We start from the raw sequence: 20,699 nt of genomic DNA, 5'->3' as shown, positions 1-20,699 counted from the left end.
AGAGCAACAGACTCTTTTTCCAGGCTAAATGAAGATCTTCTAAATTAGTGAGATGCCATTTCCTCTCCAGCTTACGGGTTATCTGCTTTAAGGTGCGAGTTTGTGGGTTATACCACGGGGTCAAGCATTTCTGATTTAAGGCTCTCTTTTTCAGAGGAGCTACAGCATCCAAAGTTGTGCTCAATGAGGATGTAAAGCTATTGCTGAAATAATCTATCTCACTCACAGAGTTTAGGTAGCTACTCTGCACTGTGTTGGTATATGGCATTGGAGAACATAACAAAGAAGGAATCATATCCTTAAACCTAGTTACAGCGCTTTCAGAAAGACTTCTACTGTAATGAAACTTATTCCCCACTGCTGGGTCGTCCATTAAAGTAAAAGTAAATGTTATTAAGAAATGATCAGACAACAGCGAGTTTTCAGGGAATACTGTTAAGTCTTCAATTTCTATGCCATATGTCAGAACAAGATCTAAAGTGCGGTTAAAATGGTGGGTGGGCTCATTTACATTTTGAGCGAAGCCAACTGAGTCTAATAATACACTCAACAAAAATATAAACGGAACACTTTTGGTTTTGCTCCCATTTTGTATGAGATGAACTCAAAGATCTAAAACTTTTTCCACATACACAATATCACCATTTCTCTCAAATATTGTTCACAAACCAGTCTAAATCTGTGATAGTGAGCACTTCTCCTTTGCTGAGATAATCCATCCCACCTCACAGGTGTGCCATATCAAGATGCTGATTAGACACCATGATTAGTGCACAGGTGTGCCTTAGACTGCCCACAATAAAAGGCCACTCTGAAATGTGCAGTTTTATCACACAGCACAATGCCACAGATGTCGCAAGATTTGAGGGAGCGTGCAATTGGCATGCTGACAGCAGGAATGTCAACCAGAGCTGTTGCTCATGTATTGAATGTTCATTTCTCTACCATAAGCCGTCTCCAAAGGCATTTCAGAGAATTTGGCAGTACATCCAACCAGCCTCACAACCGCAGACCACGTGTAACCACACCAGCCCAGGACCTCCACATCCAGCATGTTCACCTCCAAGACCTTCTGAGACCAGCCACTCGGACAGCTGCTGAAACAATCAGTTTGCATAACCAAAGAATGTCTGCACAAACTGTCAGAAACCGTCTCAGGGAAGCTTATCTGCATGCTCGTCGTCCTCATCGGGGTCTCGACCTGACTCCAGTTTGTCGTCGTAACCGACTTGAGTGGGCAAATGCTCACATTCGCTGGCATTTGGCACGTTGGAGAGGTGCTCTCTTCACGGATGAATCCCGGTTCACACTGTTCAGGGCAGATGGCAGACAGCGTGTGTGGCGTTGTGTGGGTGAGCGGTTTTCTGATGTCAATGTTGTGGATCGAGTGGCCCATGGTGGCGGTGGGGTTATGGTATGGGCAGGCATCTGTTATGGACGAAGAACACAGGTGCATTTTATTGATGGCATTTTGAATGCACAGAGATACCATGACGAGATCCTGAGGCCCGTTGTTGTGCCATACATCCAAGAACATCACCTCATGTTGCAGCAGGATAATGCACAGCCCCATGTTGCAAGTATCTGTACACAATTCTTGGAAGCTGAAAATGTCCCAGTTCTTGCATGGCCGGCATACTCACTGGACATGTCACCCATTGAGCATGTTTGGGATGCTCTGGACCGGCGTATACGACAGCGTGTACCAGTTCCTGCCAATATCCAGCAACTTCGCACAGCCATTGAAGAGGAGTGGACCAACATTCCACAGGCCACAATTGACAACCTGATCAACTCTATGCGAAGGAGATGTGTTGCACTGCATGAGGCAAATGGTGGTCACACCAGATACTGACTGGTATCCCCCCCCCCCCAATAAAACAAAACTGCACCTTTCAGAGTGGCCTTTTATTGTGGACAGTCTAAGGCACACCTGTGCACTAATCATGGTGTCTAATCAGCATCTTGATATGGCACACCTGTGAGGTGGGATGGATTATCTCAGCAAAGGAGAAGTGCTCACTATCACAGATTTAGACTGGTTTGTGAACAATATTTGAGGGAAATGGTGATATTGTGTATGTGGAAAAAGTTTTAGATCTTTGAGTTCATCTCATACAAAATGGGAGCAAAACCAAAAGTGTTGCGTTTATATTTTTGTTGAGTGTAGATTAAATGCAGTGTTGTCTGTCATTCTCAGCATCTATGTGGATGTTAAAATCGCCCACTATAATTATCTTATCTGAGCTAAGTACTAAGACAGACAAATGGTCTGAAAATTCACAGAGAAACTCACAGTAACGACCAGGTGGACGATAGATAACAATAAATAAAACTGGTTTTTGGGACTTCCAATTTGGATGGACAAGACTTAGAGTCAAGCTTTCAAATGAATTAAAGCTCTGTCTGGGTTTTTGATTAATTAATAAGCTGGAATGGAAGATTGCTGCTAATCCTCCGCCTCGGCCCGTGCTACGAGCATTCTGACAGTTAGTGTGACTCGGGGGTGTTGACTCATTTAAACTAACATATTCATCCTGCTGTAACCAGGTTTCTGTAAGGCAGAATAAATCAATATGTTGATCAATTATTATATCATTTACTAACAGGGACTTAGAAGAGAGAGATCTAATGTTTAATAGACCACATTTAACTGTTTTAGTCTGTGGTGCAGTTGAAGGTGCTATATTATTTTTTCTTTTTGAATTTTTATGCTTAAATAGATTTTTACTGGTTATTGGTGGTCTGGGAGCAGGCACCGTCTCTACGGGGATGGGGTAATGAGGGGATGGCAGGGGGAGAGAAGCTGCAGAGAGGTGTGTAAGACTACAACTCTGCTTCCTGGTCCCAACCCTGGATAGTCACGATTTGGAGGGTTTAAGAAAATTGGCCAGATTTCTAGAAATGAGAGCTGCTCCATCCAAAGTGGGATGGATGCCGTCTCTCCTAACAAGACCAGGTTTTCCCCAGAAGCTTTGCCAATTATCTATGAAGCCCACCTCATTTTTTGGACACCACTCAGACAGCCAACAATTCAAGGAGAACATGCGGCTAAACATGTCACTCCCGGTCCGATTGGGGAGGGGCCCAGAGAAAACTACAGAGTCCGACATTGTTTTTGCAAAGTTACACACCGATTCAATGTTAATTTTAGTGACCTCCGATTGGCGTAACCGGGTGTCATTACTGCCGACGTGAATTACAATCTTACCAAATTTACGCTTAGCCTTAGCCAGCAGTTTCAAATTTCCTTCAATGTCGCCTGCTCTGGCTCTGGAAGACATTTGACTATGGTTGCTGGTGTCGCTAACTTCACATTTCTGAAAACAGAGTCGCCAATAACCAGAGTTTGTTCCTCGGTGGGTGTGTCACAGAGTGGGGAAAAACGGTTAGAAATGTGAACAGGTTGGTGGTGTACACGGGGCTTCTGTTTAGAACCAGGCTTCCTCCTCACAGTCACCCAGCCAGCCTGCTTTCCCGGCTGCTCGGGATCTGCTGGGGGACAGCTAACGGCGGCTAAGCTACCTTGGTCCGCACCAACTACAGGGGCCTGACTAGCTGTAGGATTTTCCAAGGTGTGGAGCTGAGTCTCCAATTCGCCCAGCCTGGCCTCCAAAGCTACGAATAAGCTACACTTATTACAAGTACCATTACTGCTAAAGGAGGCCGAGGAATAACTAAACATTTCACACCCAGAGCAGAAAAGTGGAGGGGAGACAGGAGAAGCCACCATGCTAAACCGGCTAAGAGCTAATAGCTGCGCTAAGCTAGCGGATTCCTAAAAACACACAAAGTGAATAATGTGTGAATAATTTAGAGGTGATTCAGCAGAGGGAGTACTTTAGTTAAGGCACGTGAAGATTACACTGTGAAACAAATCGTTATCTAGTTATCTAGATCAATCTAACTACGCAGATTAAACAGCTAACAGATACAGCAAAACACTGCTGTGCTCCGGAACAGGAAGTGATACAATACCACAGTGAGAGCCAACCACCAGTAGAGGCCAGTCAACATCAACAACATCCAGAAACGAAGAAAAATCACATTTAAGAACTGTAGACATTTTTATACAGTCGATCCATTTTCCATAAATATTTGGACAAAGTAAACACGTCAGGATGGACACAAACATTTGCAATCAGTCTGGTGCTGTTTGGCTGAAGGAGGCAGTTCTCAATAACTGACCGAGCGAGGAGAGGAGTGAGGGAAGCCACCAAGACATCTCTGCAGTTAAAGGTGTACAGAAAGCAAAAACCAAATATCATGTGATATTTTAACACTGTTTGAGTAAAATGTGGTCTAACAGCAGTGAGTAAAACATTCATTCTTTAATCTTACGGACGTTGGACAGTTTGTGGTCCATGTCCTTAAAGGACCATCAACATTTTACAAACACGATTTCTCCAAACGTTCTCACTGGAATGATGAAGTACAAACAGGTTTCCTCCTTTAAAATAAAATAAAAAGTTCAGATTGTGGCGTGCAAAAAGTTTTGATGTGAGTTAATGATCATCACACTGAACTGAACACGACTGCAGGTTTGAATCCGAGCAAGTGACTCGTTCTCTGTGGACTCAAATCCTGGAGGTCTGCTTTTTCAGATTGTTACTTAATTTTCTGCTTTATTTATTTTAGTTCGGCTCACATGAACTATGAAAAAGAAAGTTCATCATTTCTGTTTTCTTGTGTGTCACGTGAGGTATTTGGTCACTTTTGGTTTGCACGGGGGAACAGACGCTTTCACAGCGTTGGAGTAACACGACTGTTTCATTTTATTCCCAGACGACTCAGTTTATTGCTGATTAAGACCAAAGGTAAACCCGTCACCTGACACAAACTATCCATTTCAAAAGATGATTGATGATTGATTTGGGGGGATCAGTAACAGGTCGTAAACCAAAGTGTGGAGAGAATCATCAGCAAAAAGTCTAAATGTCGAAACAATAAAAGGGCATATAATTAATTTGCTGTAAAAATAGGGAGTGCACGTGCACGAAAGCTGTGGAAAACAAAGATTAAATGCTTTCAATCGCTTTGGGTTTGGTTTAAAGCATCCAGCACAAACAAAGAAAGTGAAAGAATAACAGTGAAGGGACTTTCCAGCTCGGCTGCTGGTGGTGCACGAGTACCAGGACACGCCCACTCTGGAGCCGCCATTTTACCATTTGGTTTTCACTGACACACATTAAGATGGAGGGAAATGTTGGCTTACGTGAACAGGGGGAAAGGATTACCCACGATTCACTGGCGCCTGATACATACCTTATCAGTTCTTTAGTGATGACGTATTAATTTTCAGCTGTTACACTGAATATTTATCAGTTCCTGCCCCTTGCAGCCAAAAACCAATGCTCATCCTTAGACTCCAGGCTACGGGTGAGCCAGATAACGTTCACGGGTGTTCAATCCGGTCGCACCCAAATTCCGGGTATTCTTTTGTTTAATAACCGTTCTCTTTCCATCCCAGCAGTAATTAACACTGGGACTGAAGGGAATTTTCTGGATTGCATGATTGTAACCTATTCTTGCATCCCAGTGGTAGCACTAGACATGCCCCTGTGCATGCCTTAGATGGCCCTCCACTTCCAGCTATAACCCACCAAACCGAACCAGTCACTTTAGTGGTGTCATAGAACCACCGAGAGATGATCCAGTTCTTTGGTTTTTCCTCTACATCCCCCCTGGTTTTAGGTCATCCCTGGGTAGTCAAACAGAATCCCTGGATTGATTGGCCGACCGGGGAAGTTACACAGTGGAGCGAAGTCTGCCACCACGACTGGTGGTTGGCTCTCACTGCGGTATTGTATCACTTCCTGTTCCGGAGCACAGCGGTGTTTTTCTGTATCTGTTAGCTGTTTAATCTGCGCAGTTAGATTGATCTAGTTATCTAGATTACGATTTGTTTCCCAGTGTAATCTTTACGTGCCTTAACTAAAGCACTCCTTCTGCTGAATCACCTCTAAATTATTTACACATTATTCACTTTGCGTGTTTTTAGGAATCCGCTAGCTTAGCGTAGCTACTAGCTCTTAGCTGATTTAGCATGGTGGCTTCTCCTGTCTCTCCCGCACTTTTCTGCTCTGGGTGTGAAATGTTTAGTTATTCCTCGGCCTCCTTTAGCAGTAACGGTACTTGTAATAAGTGTAGCTTATTCGTAGCTTTGGAGGCCAGGCTGGGCGAATTGGAGACTCGGCTCCGCACCGTGGAAAATTCTACAGCTAGCCAGGCCCCTGTAGTCGGTGCGGACCAAGGTAGCTTAGCCGCCGTTAGTTACCCCCTGGCATATCCCGAGCAGCCGGGAAAGCAGGCTGACTGGGTGACTGTGAGGAGGAAGCGTAGCCCTAAACAGAAGGCCCGTGTACACCGCCAACCCATTCACATCTCTAACCGTTTTTCCCCACTCGACGACACACCCGCCAAGGATCAAACTCTGGTTATTGGCGACTCTGTTTTGCGAAATGTGAAGTTAGCGACACCAGCAACCATAGTCAATTGTCTTCCGGGGGCCAGAGCAGGCGACATTGAAGGAAATTTGAAACTGCTGGCTAAGGCTAAGCGTAAATTTGGTAAGATTGTAATTCACGTCGGCAGTAATGACACCCGGTTACGCCAATCGGAGGTCACTAAAATTAACATTAAATCGGTGTGTAACTTTGCAAAAACAATGTCGGACTCTGTAGTTTTCTCTGGGCCCCTCCCCAATCAGACCGGGAGTGACATGTTTAGCCGCATGTTCTCCTTGAATTGCTGGCTGTCTGAGTGGTGTCCAAAAAATGAGGTGGGCTTCATAGATAATTGGCAAAGCTTGTTAGGAGAGACGGCATCCATCCCACTTTGGATGGAGCAGCTCTTATTTCTAGAAATCTGGCCAATTTTCTTAAATCCTCCAAACCGTGACTATCCAGGGTTGGGACCAGGAAGCAGAGTTGTAGTCTTACACACCTCTCTGCAGCTTCTCTCCCCCTGCCATCCCCTCATTACCCCATCCCCGTAGAGACGGTGCCTGCTCCCAGACTACCAATAACCAGCAAAAATCTATTTAAGCATAAAAATTCAAAAAGAAAAAATAATATAGCACCTTCAACTGCACCACAGACTAAAACAGTTAAATGTGGTCTATTAAACATTAGGTCTCTCTCTTCTAAGTCCCTGTTGGTAAATGATATAATAATTGATCAACATATTGATTTATTCTGCCTTACAGAAACCTGGTTACAGCAGGATGAATATGTTAGTTTAAATGAGTCAACACCCCTGAGTCACACTAACTGTCAGAATGCTCGTAGCACGGGCCGAGGCGGAGGATTAGCAGCAATCTTCCATTCCAGCTTATTAATTAATCAAAAACCCAGACAGAGCTTTAATTCATTTGAAAGCTTGACTCTTAGTCTTGTCCATCCAAATTGGAAGTCCCAAAAAACAGTTTTATTTGTTGTTATCTATCGTCCACCTGGTCGTTACTGTGAGTTTCTCTGTGAATTTTCAGACCTTTTGTCTGACTTAGTGCTTAGCTCAGATAAGATAATTATAGTGGGCGATTTTAACATCCACACAGATGCTGAGAATGACAGCCTCAACACTGCATTTAATCTATTATTAGACTCTATTGGCTTTGCTCAAAAAGTAAATGAGTCCACCCACCACTTTAATCATATCTTAGATCTTGTTCTGACTTATGGTATGGAAATAGAAGACTTAACAGTATTCCCTGAAAACTCCCTTCTGTCTGATAATTTCTTAATAACATTTACATTTACTCTGATGGACTACCCAGCAGTGGGGAATAAGTTTCATTACACTAGAAGTCTTTCAGAAAGCACTGTAACTAGGTTTAAGGATATGATTCCTTCTTTATGTTCTATAATGCCATATACCAACACAGTGCAGAGTAGCTACCTAAACTCTGTAAGTGAGATAGAGTATCTCGTCAATAGTTTTACATCCTCATTGAAGACAACTTTGGATGCTGTAGCTCCTCTATAAAAGAGAGCTTTAAATCAGAAGTGCCTGACTCCATGGTATAACTCACAAACTCGTAGCTTAAAGCAGATAACCCGTAAGTTGGAGAGGAAATGGCGTCTCACTAATTTAGAAGATCTTCACTTAGCCTGGAAAAAGAGTCTGTTGCTCTATAAAAAAGCCCTCCGTAAAGCTAGGACATCTTTCTACTCATCACTAATTGAAGAAAATAAGAACAACCCCAGGTTTCTTTTCAGCACTGTAGCCAGGCTGACAAAGAGTCAGAGCTCTATTGAGCTGAGTATTCCATTAACTTTAACTAGTAATGACTTCATGACTTTCTTTGCTAACAAAATTTTAACTATTAGAGAAAAAATTACTCATAACCATCCCAAAGACGTATCGTTATCTTTGGCTGCTTTCAGTGATGCCGGTTTTTGGTTAGACTCTTTCTCTCCGATTGTTCTGTCTGAGTTATTTTCATTAGTTACTTCATCCAAACCATCAACATGTTTATTAGACCCCATTCCTACCAGGCTGCTCAAGGAAGCCCTACCATTATTTAATGCTTCGATCTTAAATATGATCAATCTATCTTTGTTAGTTGGCTATGTACCACAGGCTTTTAAGGTGGCAGTAATTAAACCATTACTTAAAAAGCCATCACTTGACCCAGCTATCTTAGCTAATTATAGGCCAATCTCCAACCTTCCTTTTCTCTCAAAAATTCTTGAAAGGGTAGTTGTAAAACAGCTAACTGATCATCTGCAGAGGAATGGTCTATTTGAAGAGTTTCAGTCAGGTTTTAGAATTCATCATAGTACAGAAACAGCATTAGTGAAGGTTACAAATGATCTTCTTATGGCCTCGGACAGTGGACTCATCTCTGTGCTTGTTCTGTTAGACCTCAGTGCTGCTTTTGATACTGTTGACCATAAAATTTTATTACAGAGATTAGAGCATGCCATAGGTATTAAAGGCACTGCGCTGCGGTGGTTTGAATCATATTTGTCTAATAGATTACAATTTGTTCATGTAAATGGGGAATCTTCTTCACAGACTAAAGTTAATTATGGAGTTCCACAAAGTTCTGTGCTAGGACCAATTTTATTCACTTTATACATGCTTCCCTTAGGCAGTATTATTAGACGGTATTGCTTAAATTTTCATTGTTACGCAGATGATACCCAGCTTTATCTATCCATGAAGCCAGAGGACACACACCATTTAGCTAAACTGCAGGATTGTCTTACAGACATAAAGACATGGATGACCTCTAATTTCCTGCTTTTAAACTCAGATAAAACTGAAGTTATTGTACTTGGCCCCACAAATCTTAGAAACATGGTGTCTAACCAGATCCTTACTCTGGATGGCATTACCCTGACCTCTAGTAATACTGTGAGAAATCTTGGAGTCATTTTTGATCAGGATATGTCATTCAAAGCGCATATTAAACAAATATGTAGGACTGCTTTTTTGCATTTACGCAATATCTCTAAAATCAGAAAGGTCTTGTCTCAGAGTGATGCTGAAAAACTAATTCATGCATTTATTTCCTCTAGGCTGGACTATTGTAATTCATTATTATCAGGTTGTCCTAAAAGTTCCCTAAAAAGCCTTCAGTTAATTCAAAATGCTGCAGCTAGAGTACTGACTGGGACTAGAAGGAGAGAGCATATCTCACCCATATTGGCCTCTCTTCATTGGCTTCCTGTTAATTCTAGAATAGAATTTAAAATTCTTCTTCTTACTTATAAGGTTTTGAATAATCAGGTCCCATCTTATCTTAGGGACCTCGTAGTACCATATCACCCCAATAGAGCGCTTCGCTCTCAGACTGCAGGCTTACTTGTAGTTCGTAGGGTTTGTAAGAGTAGAATGGGAGGCAGAGCCTTCAGCTTTCAGGCTCCTCTCCTGTGGAACCAGCTCCCAATTCAGATCAGGGAGACAGACACCCTCTCTACTTTTAAGATTAGGCTTAAAACTTTCCTTTTTGCTAAAGCTTATAGTTAGGGCTGGATCAGGTGACCCTGAACCATCCCTTAGTTATGCTGCTATAGACGTAGACTGCTGGGGGGTTCCCATGATGCACTGTTTCTTTCTCTTTTTGCTCTGTATGCACCACTCTGCATTTAATCATTAGTGATCGATCTCTGCTCCCCTCCACAGCATGTCTTTTTCCTGGTTCTCTCCCTCAGCCCCAACCAGTCCCAGCAGAAGACTGCCCCTCCCTGAGCCTGGTTCTGCTGGAGGTTTCTTCCTGTTAGAAGGGAGTTTTTCCTTCCCACTGTAGCCAAGTGCTTGCTCACAGGGGGTCGTTTTGACCGTTGGGGTTTTACATAATTATTGTATGGCCTTGCCTTACAATATAAAGCGCCTTGGGGCAACTGTTTGTTGTGATTTGGCGCTATATAAAAAAAAAAAAAATTGAAATTGAATTGAATTGAGTGTCTTCGATCTTCCGTACCACCCAGTGTTATAGTTAAGGAGGAGGCCACTTCACCTCCTGATTTGTCTGTAGTTACCACAGAGTATCACAATCTTGCCGAAGTGTTCAGTAAGGACCATGCTCTGTCACTTCCCCGCACCATCCCTACAACTGCGCCATTCACTTGCTCCTGGGCGCGAAGTATCCAGTCAGTCGGCTCTACAACCTATCATGACCGAAACGTGACGCAATGGAGACCTGTGTCCGGGACTCCTCGTCCCCGCTGGGGGCAGGCTTCTTCTTTGTCGGGAAGGACGGCACCCTGTGCCCCTGCATCGATTTCCGGGGACTGAACACCATAATGGTCTGTAACCATTACCCACTCCCCCTATTGGATTCTGCATTCCATCCCCTGCTAGGGGCCTCTATTTTTTCCAAATTAGAACTTAGGAATGCTTATCATCTGGTCCGGGTCAGGGAGGGTGATGAATGGAAGACCGCCTTCAACACACCTCTCGGGCATTTTGAATATCTGGTCATGCCGTTCGGCCTCACAAATGCTGCTGCTACCTTTCAAGCACTTGTCAATGACGTGAACACACCAGGCACATGCACCTAGTACTCCAGCGGTTGTTGGAGAACCAGTTGTTTGTGAAATCTGAGAAATGTGAGTTCCAGCAGTTTCCCATTTCCTTCCTCTGTTTCATTATTTCTCCCAGCTCAATCAAGCCAGATCCCAGTAAAATCACTGCAGTTACTCAGTGGCTGGTTCCGTCCTCCTGAAAGCAGTTATAACAGTTTCTATGCTTTGCCAACTTTTACCGTAGATTCATCTGGAACTTCAGTCAAGCTGCCTTGCCTCTCACAGCTCTCGCTTCCCCGCAAGGTCCTTTTCAGTGGTCTGTGCTAGCTGACAAAGCCTTGCAGGACCTCAAACACCAGTTTTCCACAGCCCCTATCTTAATCCATCTCGATCCGGATCACCAGTTTGTAGTGGAAGTTGATGCCTCTGATTCTGATATTGTTCTGTCTCAGAGGGCAGCCACAGATGACAAACTACATCCATGTGCCATCTTTTTACGACAGCTGACCCCTGCGGAGAGAAACTATAATGTTGGTAACTGGGAACTCCTGGCGGTCAAGGAGGCTCTGGCAGAGTCGAGACACTGGCTGGAGTGAGCCGCAATCCCATTCACTGTCTGGACTGATCACAAGAACCTTGAATGCACCAAAACAGCTCAACGACTCAACTCACGTCAGTCCAGATGGTCTCTGTTTTTAGGACGATTCAATTTCAACCTCACCTACCGACCAGGAACCAAAAATGGAAAACCAGATGCCTTATCCCAACAGTTTGACCTCGGCTCCTCCCTCCATATTGGACCCTATCCTGCCCCATTCCATGGTTGTGGGGGCCCTAACCTGGGATTTTAGAGAGTCGTCTGGGAGGCCTTAGATAGACATCCGGATCCTGAAGGAGGACCTCCCGGGCAGTTTTTCATTCCACCAAAAGGCCGATCAGAAGTCCTCACCTTCTGTCATACCTCCACGCTCGCTTGCCATCCTGGAATCTCCAGAACTCTAGACCTAGTACATCGTCACTTCTGGTGGTCCTCAGTCCAGGCGGACATGCGCGCCTATGTTCAAGCATGTACCATCTGCGACAGGGGCACATCTCTACATCGTCCTCCTGTTGGGCTTCTTCACCCGCATCCCACACTGAGTCGCCCCTATTCCCACATCTGCCTGGACTTTGTTACGATATTGCCTACATCCCAGGGGAACACTGTGGTCCTCACGATTGTGGATCAGTTTTCCAAGGCGGCACACTTTGTGGCTCTGCCAGCCATACCATCCGCCCAAGAGCCCCAGGGGGGCACGCCCCACTGTTTGGGAAGGACTGCCTCAAGTGGAGATAATGCTGTACTACAACATCAGCAATTTTAGAATAATGCAGATGTTTGTAAAAATTGAATATAATATAAATAATAAATAAATATTATTAAGTAATGTGTTTGTGTTCATGTGAAGTGAAATAAATGGTTTATTCATTACATGACTTCAGGTGTCACTTGCAGTTTCCTGTGGTCCCGCACACAAACCACAAATGACTTTCAGAGCTTCAAATATAATGTTTAATGAAAAAGTTTGAGTTTATATATAAAGGAACATTTTCAACACTGCAAGAAAAACAACCATCATAAAAACCTGAATAGAACAGTGATGTTCTATTAAGATATTCCTGGAATTGAAGATCTAACGGTCGTCAAACAGCCCCAGAATCCTGGAAAGGCCTCAAATAATGAATCAGACAGACACAAACACTGCACAAGAGCAAGGCTGACTGGACCGGCCGGCTCGGCCCGAGAACCGGGTCAGATACTCACCCAGCCCAGCCAAAAATACCAAGAGGAATGAAGCAGTGGGCGATGCTGCTCACGTGCACCAGGTCATCAGGGTCAGCAGGAAAAGTCAAATCAAACAGAAATCTTCCAACAGGTTTCTGCATTTACGGTGCATTTTTAATTACAGTCTATAGATGGCAGTAAAGAGCCGTTATTCAGCTGTTTGTGAAACGTCTGACTGTTAATCCCACAGTTTCCCAGAAATCACGTGTTTTATCTGCTGCAGCCACAGCAAGTTAAAAAAAAAAGACATTACCGCATGTTGAGCAGGTTTATTTTATTTGTAAGGTGCATTCAGCTGTCAGCTGCAGATAGCAGACAATAAACTCAGTGTTCCATTGTTTTATTCCTCCACTTGTGCCTGAGAGAGCTTTAAACTTTATCTTACAAATGGCAACTACAAACATTTTAAGGATAAATGATTCTTTATGATTAGGACATTTTGAAATGTACGTACATATTTGTATGTCTGGAGCCTCTGGTAGGTATTGATGTGAGTTAATGATCATCACACTGAACTGAACACGACTGCAGGTTTGAATCCGAGCACGTCACTTGTTCTCTGTGGACTCAAATCCTGGAGGTCTGCTTTTTCAGATTCTTACTTAATTTTCTGCTTTATTTATTTTAGTTCAGCTCACATGAACTAAGAAAAAGAAAGTTCATAATTTCTGTTTTCTTGTGTGTCACGTGAGTTATTTGGTCACTTTTGGTTTGCACGGGGGAACAGACGCTTTCACAGCGTTGGAGTAACACGACTGTTTCATTTTATTCCCAGACGACTCAGTTTATTGCTGATTAAGACCAAAGGTAAACCCGTCACCTGACACAAACTATCCATTTCAAAAGATGTCAGCCTTTAATTAGATGATCTCACTTTTAAATAAAAATAGTGCACAAACACTGAGTTTTATTTCTGTCTCTCACTTGCACCCCAGGTCAGATTTGGGAGCGTGTGCTGGTTCTGTGCATGGCTGCATTCATCATTCTACAGATCTGCAAGCAAAGGCTGGAAGAGCCTCATGTCACCGAAAGGAGGGAACTGAATTTAAAATATAAAATCTGCTTGATTTGGGGGGATCAGTAACAGGTCGTAAACCAAAGTGTGGAGAGAATCATCAGCAAAAAGTCTAAATGTCGAAACAATAAAATGACATATAATTAATTTGCCCCCGCGACCTGATCCCGGAAAAGCGGTTGAAGATGAGATGAGATGATTAATTTGCTGTAAACATAGGGAGTGCACGTGCACGCAAGCTGTGAAAAACAAAGATTAAATGCTTTCAGTTGCTTTGGGTTTGGTTTCAAGCATCCAGCACAAACAAAAGAAAGTGAAAGAATAACAGTGAAGGGACTTTCCAGCTCAGCTGCTGGTGGCGCACGATGCCGTACCGCGACACGTCCACTCTGGAGCCGCCATTTTACCATTTGGTTTTCACCGACACACATTAAGATGGAGGGAAATGTTGGCTTACATGAACAGGCGGGAAGGATTACCCACGATTCACTGGTGCCTGACACACACCTTATCAGTTCTTTAGTGATGACGGATTAATTTTCAGCTGTTACACTGAATATTTATCAGTTCTTCCAGATTTCGGCACAGAATGTTTAAATCATTTCTTGAGGCTAATGTGTGATACTGTTGGAAAAACCAGCTTGGGTTGTTGATGTATCGTGTCGTTTTAAAACTTGCAGCTATTTACAAGTGTACCGAAAATAAAAAAAAAACACAACATATCTGATGCACGTCGACATTTTGTGGTTGCAACATCAAAGATGAAATGGCGACATTTGTTGGATGAAGTGAGGGCTTTCGGTGCCGACAGAGGGTGTTGGTGTTTTGTTTTGTTTTTTTTCACAGTGCCGTGCTTTTACACCTGTTCGGCAACTTTCCAAAAACCATGACGCTAGTAAATAAAGAAAGAATAATAAAAAGTGCTGGCAATCTGGGACTTTCCAGAGTCAGACGAACAATAAAACTGAACCCATCACATGACAGGTGAAAACCGAAAGGTTACGCTTAACTTTGAAAATTTTTATCTGTTACAGGGGGTAAAACACAACATGTACAGTCATTCTGGAAATTACATGAACTCCTGGTCTGTACATTTATTTACCTCCACCAAGGAATTAATGATTTTTTTTTTCTGTTTGTTTATTTGCGATTGCTGAAAAAATATGTGGTCTACTTGCTCTTGGACAACACTTTCAGATGACCTACATTGTGATTCGATTTTTTTTTTTCTGAATATATACACTTAATTAAATTCATTTCCACAAAACATAATGGAACAGCTGAATTGCAAGTTTTGGTATTTTTCTTTCCCATTCTCTCTCTTTTTCTCTTTAGGAAGAGGGAGTGATTTTTCTTGCTTTCTCATAAAATAATGGATAGATTTTGATTTTGATTTTGAAATACATACAAATACATCCGTACAATTTTATTATCTTGCTTCCATCTTTTGGAATAATCTACCACAGAAAGTGAGAAAGTCCAGTCCTGGTGTGTCTTTTACATCTAATATTAAAACACACTTCTTTTCTGTAGTTTATAGTTAACATTTATTTTTAACTTGTATGATGATAATATTTTACATATAAATTGTGCAGGTTCTTGGGGACCAGTTTTTAGTCTGTTTTCATGATGTGTAGTTTATGTAAATTTGTTCTTGTAAAGCACTTTGAAATGTATTTATCCTGATATTGTTGTATTAATAAAACTATTATAATTCATTTAAATGTCAATAAATATGCAGTTTTTGTACATCTGGACAATGTGCAGATTCATTGAAAAATGAGTTGAAATTAAGTGACTATGAGTGGTTTGCAGGTTTAAATTTCAAATGTTGTTCGGGATTATTTTGGTGTGTGTTTACACTGCAGCCCTGAAATAAAACACGGCAACGGAGTGACTTTTTAATGAGTTTATTCTGTGCAGCACAAATTAGATCATGTATTATCTCTCCATATAAAATATTTAGTATTCTGTCTCTTTTATTATCATGCCAAAACGAGTTTTGACAAGATCTGATCAGCAGTATTTGTTTGTTTGCTTTTTTGGGGGGGGGGGGGGGGGGGGGGGGGGGGGCTAATCATTGCTTTTGTTGTTTTGTTTTTTTAACCTATAGCTCACTCTGGAGCAAACAGTTTACATTCCAGATACTTGTAAATTCACATATAGCAGTCCTATGGAGCACACAGGATCAAGGTCAAAGGTCAAGGTGACAGGAAGGTCAAACAGTAAAATCATCAAAACAACTTTCCTGGTCACAATTTTTGAAATTTTGCCTCCAAACTTCACAGGATCATCAGTGGCGGTTCTACACTGAATTACTCCCCGGGCGAGACCCCCACCGATTGCCTCCCCCCCAAAAAACCCACAAAATTTTGCACAGTCATTTTTTTATTATTATTATTATTGTTATTATTAACATTTTAGAAGTGCCCTGAAATTATAATTAAATTTGACATCAAAACACCGCAGGCTGCAATATAATTTATACAAAACATCCATGACTTGCCAATTTGAATAAACATGCCCTTACATGCTAAATGTCTGTCATTAGACGCTTTATCAATCTATCTTTCAGGGAGGAACAATTATCTCCTTGGTTACTGCCTTGAATTCTATGCCTGAGACACTTCGTTAAGACTGGTTAAACTGTGCTTTGTCACAAAATAGAGTTGTAGCAAACATTAAATGTTTGTCTTTGAAAGTACCTACAGATATTAAAATTCTGTTGGTTAAGGCCCAACATTAACCCAAATGATGGATATAAATAATAACTGAACTTGTAACAATTTTGTTGCAAGCATGAGTCATTCTTCTATTGAAGCATGTATTAATTTTACACACATGACTACTTTAATATTTGAGCTTTCTACCCTAAAATATCCCCTCCAAAATAACAGAAATTTATGTCTCCACTGTCAGGTTTGGGTTTATCTTGTATTGTGAATTTGTTATTTCTGTCTGTCTGGTTTGGGGAGCTGTTCTTGGCCTCTGCATGGTGTTAGGATTAGGGTTAGGATTAGGATTAGGGTTGTGTTTGTCTTATTCTGCGTGGGGTTTTGTGTCACTGGTTCCTCTTGTCTGTTACTTGGGTGTTTGGTGGTGGGTGGTTCCCTTCTGTTCTCCACGCCCCACTTTGGACCGCCCCTGCTCACCTGTTCTTCATCACCTTGTCATTACCCCGTGCATTTAAGGCTAAGTTTAAGTTAAAAAGTTATTTGATTTACCTGTAACTCAGCTTCAGCCAATTTACCTCACAATGTGTCATACATAATTATTTGTTATTATTAGGGCCCGAGTAGGCAACGTCCTACGAGGACTGGTTAGACACCATGTTTCTAAGATTTGTGGGGCCAAGTACAATAACTTCAGTTTTATCTGAGTTTAAAAGCAGGAAATTAGAGGTCATCCATGTCTTTATGTCTGTAAGACAATCCTGCAGTTTAGCTAATTGGTGTGTGTCCTCTGGTTTCATGGATATATAAAGCTGGGTATCATCTGCGTAACAATGAAAATTTAAGCAATGCCGTCTAATAATACTGCCTAAGGAAAACATGTATAAAGTGAATAAAATTGGTCCTAGCACAGAACCTTGTGGAACTCCATAATTAACCTTAGTCTGTGAAGAAGATTCCCCATTTACATGAACAAATTGTAATCTATTAGATAAATATGATTCAAACCACCGCAGCGCAGTGCCTGTAATACCTATGGCATGCTCTAATCTCTGTAATAAAATTTTATGGTCAACAGTATCAAAAGCAGCACTGAGGTCTAACAGAACAAGCACAGAGATGAGTCCACTGTCTGAGGCCATAAGAAGATCATTTGTAACCTTCACTAATGCTGTTTCTGTACTATGATGAATTCTAAAACCTGACTGAAACTCTTCAAATAGACCATTCCTCTGCAGATGATCAGTTAGCTGTTTTACAACTACCCTTTCAAGAATTTTTGAGAGAAAAGGAAGGTTGGAGATTGGCCTATAATTAGCTAAGATAGCTGGGTCAAGTGATGGCTTTTTAAGTAATGGTTTAATTACTGCCACCTTAAAAGCCTGTGGTACATAGCCAACTAATAAAGATAGATTGATCATATTTAAGATCGAAGCATTAATTAATGGTAGGGCTTCCTTGAGCAGCCTGGTAGGAATGGGGTCTAATAGACATGTTGATGGTTTGGAGGAAGTAACTAATGAAAATAACTCAGACAGAACAATCGGAGAGAAAGAGTCTAACCAAATACCGGCATCACTGAAAGCAGCCAAAGATAACGATACGTCTTTGGGATGGTTATGAGTAATTTTTTCTCTAATAGTTAAAATTGTATTAGCAAAGAAAGTCATGAAGTCAAGGAATACTTGGCTCAATAGAGCTCTGACTCTTTGTCAGCCTGGCTACAGTGCTGAAAAGAAACCTGGGGTTGTTCTTATTTTCTTCAATTAGTGATGAATAGTAAGATGTCCTAGCTTTACAGAGGGCTTTTTTATAGAGCAACAGACTCTTTTTCCAGGCTAAATGAAGATCTTCTAAATTAGTGAGACGCCATTTCCTCTCCAACTTACGGGTTATCTGCTTTAAGCTGCGAGTTTGTGAGTTATACCACGGAGTCAGGCACTTCAGATTTAAAGCTCTCTTTTTCAGAGGAGCTACAGCATCCAAAGTTGTCTTCAATGAGGATGTAAAACTATTGACGAGATACTCTATCTCACTTACAGAGTTTAGGTAGCTACTCTGCACTGTGTTGGTATATGGCATTAGAGAACATAAAGAAGGAATCATATCCTTAAACCTAGTTACAGCGCTTTCTGAAAGACTTCTAGTGTAATGAAACTTATTCCCCACTGCTGGGTAGTCCATCAGAGTAAATGTAAATGTTATTAAGAAATGATCAGACAGAAGGGAGTTTTCAGGGAATACTGTTAAGTCTTCAATTTCCATACCATAAGTCAGAACAAGATCTAAGATATGATTAAAGTGGTGGGTGGACTCATTTACATTTTGAGCAAAGCCAATTGAGTCTAATAATAGATTAAATGCAGTGTTGAGGCTGTCATTCTCAGCATCTGTGTGGATGTTAAAATCCCCCACTAAATCAGACAAAAGGTCTGAAAATTTACAGAGAAACTCACAGTAACGACCAGGTGGACGATAGATAATAACAAATAAAACTGGTTTTTGGGACTTCCAATTTGGATGGACAAGACTAAGAGTCAAGCTTTCAAATGAATTAAAGCTCTGTCTGGGTTTTTGATTAATTAATAAGCTGGAATGGAAGATTACTGCTAATTCTCCGCCTCGGCCCGTGCTACGAGCGTTCTGGCAGTTAGTGTGACTCGGGGGTGTTGACTCATTTAAACTAACATATTCATCCTGCTGTAACCAGGTTTCTGTAAGGCAGAATAAATCAATATGTTGATCAATTATTATATCATTTACTAACAGGGACTTAGAAGAGAGAGACCTAATGTTTAATAGACCACATTTAACTGTTTTAGTCTGTGGTGCAGTTGAAGGTGCTATATTATTTTTTCTTTTTGAATTGTTATGCTTAAATAGATTTTTGCTGGTTGTTGGTGGTCTGGGAGCAGGCACCGTCTCTACGGGGATGGGGTAATGAGGGGATGGCAGGGGGAGAGAAGCTGCAGAGAGGTGTGTAAGACTACAACTCTGCTTCCTGGTCCCAACCCTGGATAGTCACGGTTTGGAGGATTTAAGAAAATTGGCCAGATTTCTAGAAATGAGAGCTGCTCCATCCAAAGTGGGATGGATGCCGTCTCTCCTAACAAGACCAGGTTTTCCCCAGAAGCTTTGCCAATTATCTATGAAGCCCACCTCATTTTTTGGACACCACTCAGACAGCCAGCAATTCAAGGAGAACATGCGGCTAAACATGTCACTCCCGGTCCGATTGGGGAGGGGCCCAGAGAAAACTACAGAGTCCGACATTGTTTTTGCAAAGTTACACACCGATTCAATGTTAATTTTAGTGACCTCCGATTGGCGTAACCGGGTGTCATTACTGCCGACGTGAATTACAATCTTACCAAATTTACGCTTAGCCTTAGCCAGCAGTTTCAAATTTCCTTCAATGTCGCCTGCTCTGGCCCCCGGAAGACAATTGACTATGGTTACTGGTGTCGCTAACTTCACATTTCTCACAACAGAGTAGCCAATAACCAGAGTTTGATCCTCGGCGGGTGTGTCGCCGAGTGGGGAAAAACGGTTAGAAATGTGAACGGGTTGGCGGTGTACACGGGCCTTCTGTTTAAGGCTACGCTTCCTCCTCACAGTCACCCAGTCGGCCTGCTTTCCCGGCTGCTCGGGATCTGCTGGAGGGGAACTAACGGCGGCTAAGCTACCTTGGTCCGCACCGACTACAGGGGCCTGGCTAGCTGTAGGATTTTCCAAGGTGCGGAGCCGAGTCTCCAATTCGCCCAGCCTGGCCTCCAAAGCTACGAATAAGCTACACTTATTACAAGTACCATTACTGCTAAAGGAGGCCGAGGAATAACTAAACATTTCACACCCAGAGCAGAAAAGTGCGGGAGAGACAGGAGAAGCCGCCATGCTAAACCGGCTAAGAGCTAGTAGCTGCGCTAAGCTAGCGGATTCCTAAAAACATACAAAGTGAATAATGTGTGAATAATTTAGAGGTGATTCAGCAGAGGGAGTGCTTTAGTTAAGGCACGTGAGCCTCAGCACATAAAAGGGTCAAGGTCAAGTTTGCAGGAAGGTCAAACACTAAAATCACTGAAACAACTTTCCTGGTCACAATTTTGGACATTTTGCGCTCCAAACCTCACAAGATGATAGGAGGTAGTCTGTCACATAAGCCATTACCTGGGATAAACGATCAACCTTGACCTTCAGGGTTTACCTTGAAG

This window comes from Thalassophryne amazonica, chromosome 20 (genome assembly GCF_902500255.1).
Source record: "Thalassophryne amazonica chromosome 20, fThaAma1.1, whole genome shotgun sequence".
In the NCBI taxonomy this organism is placed as follows: Eukaryota; Metazoa; Chordata; class Actinopteri; order Batrachoidiformes; family Batrachoididae; genus Thalassophryne; species Thalassophryne amazonica.
Note: the sequence above shows the minus strand (reverse complement) of the source record.